Source organism: Sarcophilus harrisii, chromosome 3, assembly GCF_902635505.1.
Source record: "Sarcophilus harrisii chromosome 3, mSarHar1.11, whole genome shotgun sequence".
In the NCBI taxonomy this organism is placed as follows: domain Eukaryota; kingdom Metazoa; phylum Chordata; class Mammalia; order Dasyuromorphia; family Dasyuridae; genus Sarcophilus; species Sarcophilus harrisii.
In genome coordinates this window covers 368913208-368926344 of record NC_045428.1, presented here as the reverse complement: position 1 = coordinate 368926344, position 13137 = coordinate 368913208, and the positions used below count along the sequence as shown (strand labels likewise).

General features: G+C 32.9%; 2 protein-coding genes across 21 annotated transcripts in view; one reads left to right on the top strand and one right to left on the bottom strand.

Annotated features, from left to right (window-relative positions):
- Window positions 1–13137, top strand: part of PLCL1 (phospholipase C like 1 (inactive)) — a 406095-nt gene that overhangs the window by 75320 nt on the left and 317638 nt on the right. The window lies entirely within an intron of this gene.
- The window catches only part of BOLL (boule homolog, RNA binding protein), a 199027-nt gene that overhangs the window by 185296 nt on the left and 594 nt on the right, over window positions 1–13137 (bottom strand). For 2 of the 20 annotated variants that reach the window (XM_031960240.1, XM_031960249.1), the window contains exon 2: window positions 1657–1786. The exons of the other annotated variants lie outside the window; for them this stretch is intronic. The gene's annotated coding sequence lies outside the window, so the exon portion shown is untranslated. The remainder of the gene's footprint in view (window positions 1–1656; window positions 1787–13137) is intronic. 20 annotated transcript variants of the gene reach the window in all.

Below are 13137 nucleotides of genomic sequence, written 5' to 3'. Positions count from 1 at the left end.
CCCATATTTCCATATTATTCTCTACTTTCCCACTCTATGTTTGACTAGGTCATGACTAGATTTAAAATGTTCATCCTTTGTGGTTCTACCTGCCATGACCTCTAGAAATTCCCTTTTTTCCTCAGTGGAATAGATTCTTTCCATCTTTGTTCTCTCATGATATTTTGTTCTTAGATACCTTGCCTGTGATATGTGTTAACCTACCTACCATACTCTATTCTATTTCATTGATGTTTTTGCATCATCATTGTTTGAATATATGTTTTATTTCCTTTGTTGGATTGTAGGTTTCTTCAAAACAGTTCTGTATCTTAGTTATCTTTGTCTTTCCTACTGTATCTAGAAGAATATGTGCCAGTGTTTAATAAATTCTTATGGAATTGAAGAATCTGTAGTGGCGCATACCAACTAGTCCTGTCACTACGGATGCTGAGGCTGGTGGATCATTATTTCTGAACTTTGTTGTTCAATCATCTGGTTGAGTCTGACTTTGTGACCCAATGAATTGTAGCACACAAGACCTTTCTTTACTATTTCCTATGTTTGTCCAAGCTTGTATTTATTGCTTTCATGACACTATCTATTTCATGCTCCTGTCTTAATCTCTTCTTTTGGTCTGCAATCTTTTCCAATATGATGGCTTTTTTTTTTCTAATGAGTCCTGTCGTTTCATTATGTGGCCAAAATATTTAAGTTTCAGCTTCAGTATTTGACCAAGTGAATATTATGAGTTAATTTCTTTAAGTATTGACTGCTTTGATCTTGTTGTCTAAGGAACTTTCAGAAGTCTTCTCTAATATGACACTTTGAAAGCGTCAATCATTTAGTGCTCAGCTTTCCTTACAGTCTCTTCTAACATTAAGAGTACTTTTAAAGTACTTTTAAATAGACAACGTACAGAAGATTATTCAAATTACTATACATACTTTAATAATGATATATGCAATGACACCAAACACTTTTTATCAATTTGTTAAGGATAAATTTCAGTTCAATTCAAGAAACATTTATGAAACCCAATTTGCATCTATTAGATCCTATGCTTAGGAACTTGCTTGAACTTGCTTGTACCATCTATTCCTTTTCCTGTTCCCCCATTCTCATTCTATATTCCCTGATAAAGATGAATGGAGAGTTAAAGCTGTATAATTCAGCTATATTATATACAGAGTTTTTATCACTATCCCAAAAATATTTGAATTGCTCCAGATAGAGCAGAAGGAATCAGCAATACAAACATTTCCCAGCTTGTCTTTCAGTACCATTTCTAGTTTCACTCTCCAGTTCTCTCTAAATCAAGGATCATCCTAAAAGACCACCCAAACCCCTATGGATTCACTCTACAAATTATAGAAAAACACAAGTGAAGACATCCATAAATCCAAATACCATAGCATTACAATATTACCTAATCTCTTTCTCTCTGTTTTTCCCTCTTCTTCCTTCTCTTCCTCCCTCCCTCTCCTCTCCTCCTCCTCCTCCTCCTCTTTTTCCTCTTCTTCCTTCCTCTCCTTTCCTACATAACCACTGATAATCATCTATCATACATTCTACTGCTTTCTACTTCCTCATTAATTCTAGATATACTCTTTCACAAATATTCATAGCCTATAGAGTTCTTATTGTGCTTATTCCACCAATAATTTATCTAATTACCAGTGTCAGGAGAAAGTCCTAATTTCCTTTTTTATAGCCAGGGTGATTTATAACTACAAACAGCTGTAAGCCCTCTTCTACTTGGATGTACATCATTCCATATTCAGACTTTATCAACTTGGTGCTGGGTCTACAAAAAGGAAAGAAAAAAATGAAACAATTCATACCCTTAAGGAGCTTATAGCATTTCCTGTGGCATTTATTACATATACACAGGTTAATATAATATAGTGTGACAAAGGTAAAGAAAAGATCATTATCAAATATTCTATGAAAATTTGAGGAAAAAGAGAAGAAAAAGGATATTTAAATAGTGAATTATCAATTATCATTTTTTTAAATTAAAAGAATTTACAAAGGATTTTCATTTAGGAGAATAAGCATAGGAAATTGTAAAAATCACTTAAATTTATGTAAATTATTGAATTACTATGGAAACTAAGTTTTTTTCTTTTTCTAGATTCATCAAGGAATTATAGAAATGAACCAAAAAGACAAGAGTTCATGCACTCCTGATGTGTAAATTTTGTTTTATAGAAAATTGCATTTTTTCAATCCAGACTTTGATTTTAAAGATTGCATATTAAGAAAGTTCCATATAGCTTACTATTTGGAAAATTGTGGAAAAAGTCCTTTGTGAATATGTATGACTTTCTAGGGAATGAGTTCACTGTAACTACTAAAAGTACATGTCTTTTCATGTTCAGGATTTCATATTTAAAGTTGTGGCAAAATCAGGGATAGAACCTATTTATTAATCTATTACAAATGACCAATCAACCAAACTACTAAATTGACCAAAGATTTTAAAAAATATAAAATTAACTTCTATCACAAAAAATGAAGAACTAAGTTGTGACTTTATTATTTTGTTTTATAAGTTAATTCTTAAAATATCATACATATTCAAAATTAAGATGGAAGCTTTTCCTAGGTGGTAAAAATATCAGTGTCACATACTATCATTGTCAAATATTAAAACATATGCTCTTTCTTTATAGAAAAATCCACAGTCCCTCACTCACAGTTTACTCTAATTTTACATACAATTCTATTATTTTGGTGATATTTTTCTAGCCCTTTTCATGATAGACACTGAAGGTGGATGGGAAAGAATCGCATAGGCAGAGAAGTTAATAATCAAAAACTTGGGAGGGAGAGAGAGGAACAGAAAAACAATAACATATAGACTTCAAAACTTAAAGGAGAAATTCTCCTTTTTGTACAAGTTTCTCATCTTGTCTCCTTCTAGACTACTGCTGGATGAGTTGGTCTGTTTCAAGTCTCTCCTTACTTCAATTCACCTGGTCAGCCTCCAAAGTAATCTTTCTAAAACCCTGGTTTAATCATGTCACTCCTCTTTTATACCATATTTTCCTCCTGGCTATTTCATCACTAAGACATTCCATTTTTTGGCTCTGGGCATTTTCTCAGAATGTCTCCCAAGCTTAGAATATTTTCCCTTGGTCATCTAAACCTACTGGCTTCCCTGGTTTCCTTTAAGTCCTAACTAAGATCCTACCTTTATAGGAAAGCTTTCCTCTCTCTTAATTCTAGTGCCGCCCCACTTCCTGCTAATTATTTCTTATTTATCCTGTACTTAGCTCATTTGTACATATTTCTTTGCTTGTTCTCTCCCCCATTAGATTGTGAGTTTGTTGAGGGTAGGCATTGTCTTGCTTCTTTTGCATGCAGTGGGCTTAGTCCAGTGTCTGGCACATTAGACAGTGCTTAATAAATATTTATTGACTGACACAACTCATTGTCACAACTCACTAATAAATGGTGCTCCTGAGAGTACCGTACATCATAACAGACTGAAGTCCAAATCCTTGTCTCTGTGTCCTTAGGCAAATAATTTAACCCCTTTTGATTTCAAATTTTATTATTGTTACTTTTTAACATTTAAGACTTTTTGTCCATTCATTGAAAGTATGACATTAATTTATTATTCCAATAAATGTTTATTGATTGCCTATTGGGTGCAAGACATTGTGTTTTGCCCATAAATTACAATACAGTGCATAGTTAATACATTTCCTTTGATGTATTCACAGACTTCAAGGGAATTGAATATCATAGTCCCATTGTTTATGCCCTTGTTCCCTAGGCAAAAGACATTTTTCATAGGGGAGTAAGACCCTCATTTACTTGAACCAAACAGATTTAATTTATCAAATGCTTCATGTAAAATGTAAGAATTTTGGTTCATGAAAACATTGGTGTGGCCCTGATCAAAATTCAAGTGTTCATTACCCCAGTAACCTTTGGAAGGAAATAGTGATTGCTTACCTATGAAACTTACTTCTTGTAGATTCTTTGAATTTTCCTTGGGTTTGAGCAAAACCATATGTAAGGAATATTAATTAATCAACTGAGGGACTGATATAATTGATTTTGAATGAAATCCTACTATATGATTATATGCTGAAAGTGAAAGATGTATAATTTTATGAGGGATGCTGAGAAAAAAGAGGAAGATGTTTTAAGTACCATTTCATCAGTGGTTTTTTCAATGATTTAAAAATAATTTCCCTAGGCATATGTAATCTCCTTTGCTAATTTAAAGGCCCAATAATCACTATTGATGAAGATACCATTCTTTTGTATCCTTGATATTTTTATGTAATTTACAAAGCACTAACTAATGCTTTCTTACGTGTAAAACTAACACAATATAATTGCTTTAATAGGTCAATACCCAATTTTATTTTCATCTCCAGTGATATTTATTGGTATAGAATTTCAATTACATAAAAAAATCAGTCTCTTGTATTAAGAGACTCTACGTAACACTAAATATTGAGAAATGGTACTTAACTAGAATTAGATGTACATTTGGAGGATCTTTTGGCTTGAAGCCATACTACCATCAGTGTGGCTTTTGAGGAGGGTTTCTAATCATAATCTCCAGTGACTGTATTTCTTCCAAAGTTAAGTGTCACAGAGTCAAACAGGAAGTAAGTTCTGTAATTTAAATAAGTACACATTGCTGACTTCTTTAGTATTTAGTATTTAGTGAGTACTTTTGACCTTGAACATCCTAACCTCCAGATCTGATAGTTTGGATTAATCTCCCAGAAAGCTAATTATTCTTATAAAGAACTTTATAAATGTCAAGAGTTATATAAATATGAGATGATAATAAATGTGGGATAGATTTTGCAAAACAATTAAAATTTCTGGTTGTGCCTGCCTTTAGGTGCGATTTATAACTGGAGAAATATTCCAAATGCAGCTTGCTTTTGGAGTAAAAATTGCTGCCTGTTTACCAGTGTTTGGAATACTCTTCATCTTTATCTTCTGGCTTCTCTGGTCACCTTCAGATTCCAAATAAAATCATATCTTCTATAAGATTTATACTACTTTCTTCCCAGATTATCTTCAATTTGCCCTGTATATATTTTGTTTATATGTAGTTGTTTACATAATGTCACTCTAATTAGATTGTGACCTTGTTGAGAGTAGGTACTGCTTCTCCCTCCCTCTTTCTTTGTATCATTATTCCTTATCACAATGTCTGGCATCTAGTAGGCACTTAATAAGCACTTATTGACTGACAGCTTGATAATAGGTAAGGAACATCCAGAAATAATGACACTCCATTTTAATGGTACTAATAGTTTTAAATAAGACAAATTTCTGTTTGGATTATTCTCTTCCTTTCCTCCCCATCCCCAAAGTGACATTTAATTTTCTGATTGTTTAGTAATTCAGGTCAGTGCTAATGACAGATGTGTTGCATGCTGAGTTTACTGATCCAGAGAGAGTATTTCCAAAGTTTAAAATGTGATGAAAAGCTAGAAGACACAATTGTGTCTCTCATGAAATTTACAATTGTAAGAATTAGCTCCAAAACAAAATAAAACCACTTGAGAAGTTAGTTGGAATAATCATTGCTCAAACATTTGACAGTATTAGTTTCCTTCTTGCTGAATGCTAAAGAGGCAGGGATGGTTAAAGGTGAGTGGAAAGATTTATTATAAGTGTAAGTGGTTGAACAGGAAAAGGAGATTTAGACATTTCCTCTGGAATTATCATTCGTTTTGAGCTCTTTCCAAGCAGCTACTTTGCCCTGAGTCTTTACAAGCTGTTCTGGATGAAACTTACTAGAGATTGCACTCAGGTAGCCTAGAGTTATGGAAAGAACCCTGAACTTGGTTTTAAGTTCTGGCTTGGGTACACGTAGGTCATGAGGAAGCCCCTTAAACTCTCCAAACTGAGTCATCTCTAGAAATTAGGTATAATAATTAGTGCTAATGACAAATGTGCTATATACTGAGTTTATTGATAGGCAATGTAAACTATCTCACAGTGGGGAAAATGTTGTATAGACAATAAAGTGAAACATCAGAATTTAAGGAGAATGTTTTCATTTTAATCTATAAATTTCACACATACATCTATAATGTGTATAGTAAGGGATTAATAAATGCTTTCTGAATATGAGCTATTGCTATTCTTCAGTTAATAGTACTATTGAGAAGCAATCTGGTATAGTTTTGGAATCACTAGTTTTAAAATCAAGACTTGCATTTGATTTCTTTCTTTGGCATGAAGTTATTGTGAGATCCTAGGCAAGTCACTTGCTTAGTCACTTAATGCTCCAGCCACCTTTCTGAGACTAGAAGTTGCTGAGAAGATGCTTATCTATTTTGATGAAGTTTTTTCCTTGGAGAGTTGGCTCAAATATTCAAACAGATCTGTGATCTCATTGATTTGGGAATTCCCACCAGTAATGCAACTCAACCCATCCATATCTGCTTATCTTTTGGAACTCTCCATATTCTCCCTAAAATTCATCTTAAGGGTTTCACCTGACATGTTAGAGACATAACTTGATTGCTTCTGACATCAAATGTACTATTGGAGCACTCCAACTGTCCATTTGCTTTTCCTTAATCTTTCTATAGGATCAGTCCATCTTCTTTACCTATCTTACAATTCCTTCCTGACATCCTTCACCCTTGTTCTTTTTAGAATTAGCTTGTTGGTTATTTGACACTTTGTTGAATGCTTCACATTTTATCGATTGAAGATACAGGGGTTTAGAAATGTGATGTCATCTGCAAGATGCTGTGATGAGAGGCTCAATAGATGAATATTTCTGGATGAATGCTTTCTCCATTAGGCAATGATATTTGTGCTATTCAAATTAAAGGCATCTAAAATGTCTGTGGTAACTATTACATTTATTTGGTACTTAATCTCATTGGTGTATAGAGCTCCTAACACTATCTTCACTTTCTTTGAACTTTATAGGAGTTAAGCAGCAGTATGATTTAATGAGCAGACACAGTCATAGAGTCATGAAGATGGAGTCAAAGTCTTGTATATACCATATGTTGACTGTGTGACCCTAAGCAAGTCTCCTCACTCAGAGCCCTAAGAAGTTCTACATATTTACTATGTTGTTATTGTTGACTCATTCAGTCTTGTCTAACTCTTCATGATGCCATTGGGTTTTTCTTGGCAAAGATATTGAGGTAGTTTGCCATTTCTTTCTCAACTCATTTTACAAATGAGATACATCTGAGGCAAAAAGAGTTAAGTGATTTGCTAGAAGTCACACAGTATCTAAGCTAGTAAGTCACACACTATCTTAAGCTAGTAAGTATTTAAATCCAGATTTGAATTCAGGAAGAAGAGTCCTTCTGACTATAGACCCAGCACTCTTTTACTGCACCATTTATTGTATCAGCCATAAATTAATTTTTTTCAAGATCATATATGATTGGTAGCATGATAGTAGTATAGTAGTAAAAATGTGTTGTGGTATGATAGAAAAAATGATCGACTTAAAGTAAAGATCACAGGTTAACCCCACCTGGGACACTAATTCTGTGACCCTAGTGTGGACATGTCATTTATTACTCCAAAACTCTTATGTGACTCATCTACTAAAACGAGCATAATAGCACATACATAATTCACAAACTGTACTAAGAAAATATAAAGTAAAGTATAAATTGTTTTGGAAATAAATTATAAATCAAACAAGCATTTATTTAGCATCTATTATATGTCAGGAATTGTGCTAAGCATGGAGGATGCAAAAATGAAAGCAAACTTCCCTATCTTCAAGGAATTATTAGCTTAATATTTAATGATTTTGGAACCTATGGTACATTGTTTTGCCTTTAGGTGACTAAAGGCATGTGTTAAAATGTGTTATCATTGAATTTGTTCTGTTTATCCGCCCCAGTTTATTTTGATGTAATTTCAGATCACTAGCAAGAAGCATAAAGAATGTCTCAGATATAATTGAAATAGGATTTATTGCATTATAAATGGAATAGATATCTTTTTTTTACCCTTTTACCCTTTGGCAAAATACATATCAGCTAGCAATTTATTTTGCACTAATTATTTTGGTCTATTTTGGATGTTTTTTTCTTTGTGTTTTAAGGAGCTGTGTGCCATCAGGTATTATGAAATTGCTATCTGTTTTTACAGGCTACTATGCTCCATTAATGGGTTTATTTCTATTAATTTCTTTAAAAATTTTTTCAAGGTATTCAAGTGAGAGAAATTGTTAGAATAGTTACTTATTCTAGAAACTTTCTCATATTGAAGTTTCTGAGTTTCATGATCATTCTGATCCGGTCATCATTTAACTTTATGAGATAATATAGTGATACTTTGCTTAATCATTTAAAAATTATGGAAAGATTTGGAGAGTATCTCTGAATCACTGAACATTTTATAACACTATATTTATTTATTTGTCATTATTTGATATTTTATTTTTCCTCAGTTACCTATAAAATAATTTTTAATGTTAGTTTTAAAAACTTTGAGCTCCAAATTCTTTCCTTTCTTCTCCCTCCATTGAGAAGATACATGTTGAAGTTTTGTAAAACATTTCCATAAAGTCATGTTGTATCACTATATTTAAAAAACAAAAAAATATTCTATTTGTATATGAATAATAATGTTGACTAAGACGCTAGGTAGCACAGTAGAATCTGGACCTGAAGCCAGGAATACTTGTTTTAAAATGGGACCTCATTGTCTTAGTAGTTATATGATATGATGCTGGGTGAGTCGCTTGCTGTTTGCTTCAGTTTCATCTATTGCAAAATGGTAATGATATTATCATCTTTCTCCTAGGGTTATTTTAATGATCATGTAGAGTAATTTTAATAAAATCCTTAGTATCATGCTTGGCACATAGTAGGTGCTTTAATAATTTTTCCCTTTTCTCCTCCTTTCCCTCTAACTGTATTCTGAGTATAGATATGATATATATATATATTTCCATACAGCCGCATATCCCATTTCTAATCCTTGCACCAGGGCCAATATTCTATATGATGTCTAGTAACTCTTTTATAAATTTAGCACACCTCCTGTGGAGGCAACTAATGTTGTTTTATTAGTACTGCTTTGATAATGGTTCACTAAAGGTGGTAGCGGTGATTGGAAAAAGAAAGAGAAGTTGGTCATCTTGGCCTAGACTATAGGAGGTTTCATAGAGGAGTTGAAATATTAGCTGCATTTTGATGGGGATGGGAAGATGGGGAGGAGCATTTCAGATGGAATGTGTGAAGGGCCAGCCTTGATAAAGGAGAGGACGCCCAATGGAAAACAGACTTAAAGTGGAAAGTTAAGTTGGATAGTAATGGAGATTTTCTCTTTCCCTGGTCTCTGGTGGTATTTCTCTTCTCCCCTATCCCTTCATTCATTCATTTATTTATTTTTAAAATCTTATTTTTTTCACATTTCAGTATTTATTTGCACATTTCCCACTATATCTTTTTTTATTATAATAATAGCTTTTTATTTTTCAAAATATATACAAAGTTAGTTTTCAGCATTCACCCTTGTAAAACTTTGTGTTCCAAATTTTTCTCCCTCCCTCCTTCCTCCTCTAGACAGCAAGTAATACAATGTAGATTAAACATGTGCAATTCTTCTAAACATATTTCCACATATATCATGCTGTGCAAGAAAAATCAGATCAAAAGGGAAAAATGAGAGAGAAAAATAAACAACAACAGCAACAGAAAAGATGAAAATACTGTGTTGTGATCTACATTCAGTTCTGGTGGTATTTCACATTGGTATATATTGGCAATAGAGGCTTCAAGGAATGAATATAACAAATCTTTCTTGATTCTTCCCTCGTTCCTCAGTCTTTTCTCTGTCTCTGTATCTGTCTCTCTTTGACTCTGTGTCTATCTCTGTCTATCTCTCCTTTTTCTCTTTCTCATTAAAGTATAGAATTTCTTTGTCTATTAAGTACCATTTTAATTTTATTGGGATGTTTAAGATGCATGTTATAATGAGACTTCCTATGTAAATGAATAGCATCCAAAAGCCATAAAAATATTAGCAATTTCTGTCTATGGAAAGAAGTTGAAATTCTGCTTGTGCAAGCCCAATGTTCGGGGTTTATAATCCAGATTATATGAGACCTTGATACTAATTGCAATTTTATCTGAGCCACTTTACATTAAGTCACTTTAATTAATAGAAGATCTTGAAATCCCCTAGATAGGAGCCCTCTAAGTTTATACTCTTTATGATGATCTGCACTTTGGTGTTCAATCAATGCTAGTTTCAAGGTAATAAGCAGCACACGTTTCATAACTGAAGAACATCAGGCTTAGCAAAATTAAGTGATTTGCTCAAGGTCAGGTGGTTCAGGATGAAAAAAAAATTCAGATTTCTTGGTGCTCATTTCAGTGTTTTGCACTGAAAAGTACATTCAAACCCTATTAACCAGTTTTTCAGAGGAAGAAAGGAACTTCTTTGTTGTTGTTGTTGTTGTTGTTAGTCAAATGCTTCTCACTGAGGGAGCAATTTCATCGAAAACAGCCTACCTACTTTTAAAATATCTGAATATTTTATCTCTCTTCAGTTAATTTAATATGAACTGTACTGTTGACGCTTCTCTTTAAATGGAACACATCACTTACATATCTTCTCATTTTTCTTCCTCCTTTCAATCCTGTTTTCCTTGAGTATGTTAATTTTCCAAAAAAGAATGTTGTCATCATATTATTTCATTGTTGAAAAACATACAATTGGCTCTCCAGTAATTAGTACATCAAGTCCAAACCCATATTTTTTTTTCAAAGTTCTCTATTATCTAATTCTCTATTATCTAATTCCATTGTATGTTATTTTCTACTGCTATCCAACTAACTTTCCACTTTAAGCTGGTTTTCCATTGGGCACCCTCTCCTTTGTCAAGAATAGTTCTTCACACATACCATTTGAAATGTTCCTTCCCATCTTCCTATTTCCATCAAGATGCAGCTAATTTCTCAATTCTTCCATAAAACCTTCTATAGTCAAGGCCAAATTGATCTTACTATTCTCTGTAGTGCTGTTTTGTCATGACAGTTTAGGACTTGTTTAATGGTTTCAAGTGTGGTAACTTGGTTTTCTCAATTATGATTCTTGAAGATAAAAGCTTTTTTTTTTTTTTAATATCGTTCTGAGTGCCTGGCCATGTTAAGTACTCAATTAAAATAAATCAATTGATGCCATCTTCTTGAGAGAAATTTAAATAGAGAATTGTACATTGTGGGTGGTAATCGGTGAATATTTTCAGAAACAATAATGACTTTTATAAACACAAATCTACATGACTAACAAAATACAAATATCACATATCAAAATAAAAGAAACAAAGGACCTAGACTAATCAGTTAGCAGGTGACCAAAATAGCTATTTCAATAATTTAAATTCAATGATGCTGCTGCTAAATATAGTAAATAAATGCTAAATACTAAAAAGATTGAGCTGAGCACAAATGAGTATTACTGCTGAAGTTTGCCATAACATTTTCTTGGATAAAATCTATGGTTAACTATCTTCAATGTTTGTTTTGTTGAAAAGTATTCCCTATATAAGTGAAATGAAGGCAGTTTTAGATTCCTTTCTTAAAATAATTTGGGCTACCTGCTGCCTCATAATTTACACAAGATGAATTTAGCTTTTAATTAGTATAAAATATTCCCAATTATATTTACTTTTTGTATGGTCTTTTTATTGTGTTGCTTTGGTATTTCCTCTGATAATCCCTTAAGAGATAGTGATTTTATTATTCTCATGTGAAGTACGTAAAAGACACCTTTTTAAATATCAAGGAAATTGTGGTAGGATCAATAATACATATTAATAGAATGGTAGAACTACCTGAAATAATTTAAGAACCATTAACAAATACAGTACATTTGATCTTTGTTGAACTTCCCCAGTCCTAGATCAGAGAAGAGGACTTTGGGAAAAAAGAATGAAAGAAATGCTATCTATGCTTTGCCACTTTTACTTTTAGATGCAATCTAAGATTGGTGGGGAAAAGAGTGGGGAAAAGCTTTATTTTCATGTTGGTAGGAATCATGCCATTTTTCTTATATACTTTGCAAAGTAGTTATAATTGATTTGATACCATCATCCCTGCTGCCATGATCTTTTAGAAATGTGGTTGGGATTGTACCAGGCAGAGACTATTCCTTTCTTCCGTTTGTCTTTGGAGGTAGCCATGGGGTTTTCTTTACATTATATAGACAAATTCCTTTCATGGTGTTATTTTTATTTTGTAGAGCAATTGTGTCAAACTCAAATAGAAACTTCCAGGCTATATGTTTACTTAGAAAACCATAAATTATCAATATATTGTTATATTGTGTTTTTTATTTCTTTTGATTACTATGTTTTATCTAATTCCCAATTATCTTTTAATCTGATTCTGGTGGTATTTCGGAGTTGTCTGCAAGTGGGCTGCAAGTTTGTGAGTATTATCAACTGTTAGCTACTTTTAAAAGAATCTCTGTTAAGACTGAAATATTTTTCACATACTTTTGACAAAATGGTGAAGTCAGTAGCATTTTTCCATCTGGTCCCTATCTTGTGTAACTTTCAAGAATGTTGTTGAAAACCATATAAACCTAGTTCATGCTTACTCATGTGAACTGATAATTTTTTTATACTACTAAGGAAAAATTAAAATAATTTTTGTCTAGCTCTGTATTTATTTTATGTTCTTTTAAAGTTTACTTCATATCAAATTCAGGCCATTGTATTGTTTTAAATTTTTTTTTTCTGAGGCAATTGGGTTAAGTGATTTGCCCAGGGTCACACAGCTAGAAAGTGGTAAGTGTCTAAGGCCAGATTTGAGCTCAGGTCCTCCTGACTTCAGGGCTGGTGCTCTATCCACTGCACCATCTAGCTGCCCCTAAATTTATTCTTTTGATAAATTGGTTTCATCTCTAACACATGGATCTAGATTTATCAACAAATCTTGGAAAAATTTTACTCTTCAGTATGCAGCACTTCTCCATCATATCCCAGAAAGCTCTTCATCCTGGAAATTCATTCTATACTGGTGGTACAGTAGACAAAGTTCTGGGCCTGGAATCAGGAAGACCTGATTTCCCATCTAACTTCATCCTTACTAGCTGTGTAATCCTGGGCATATCACTTAGACTGTGTTTGCCTTGGTTTCCTCAACTGTAAAATGAATG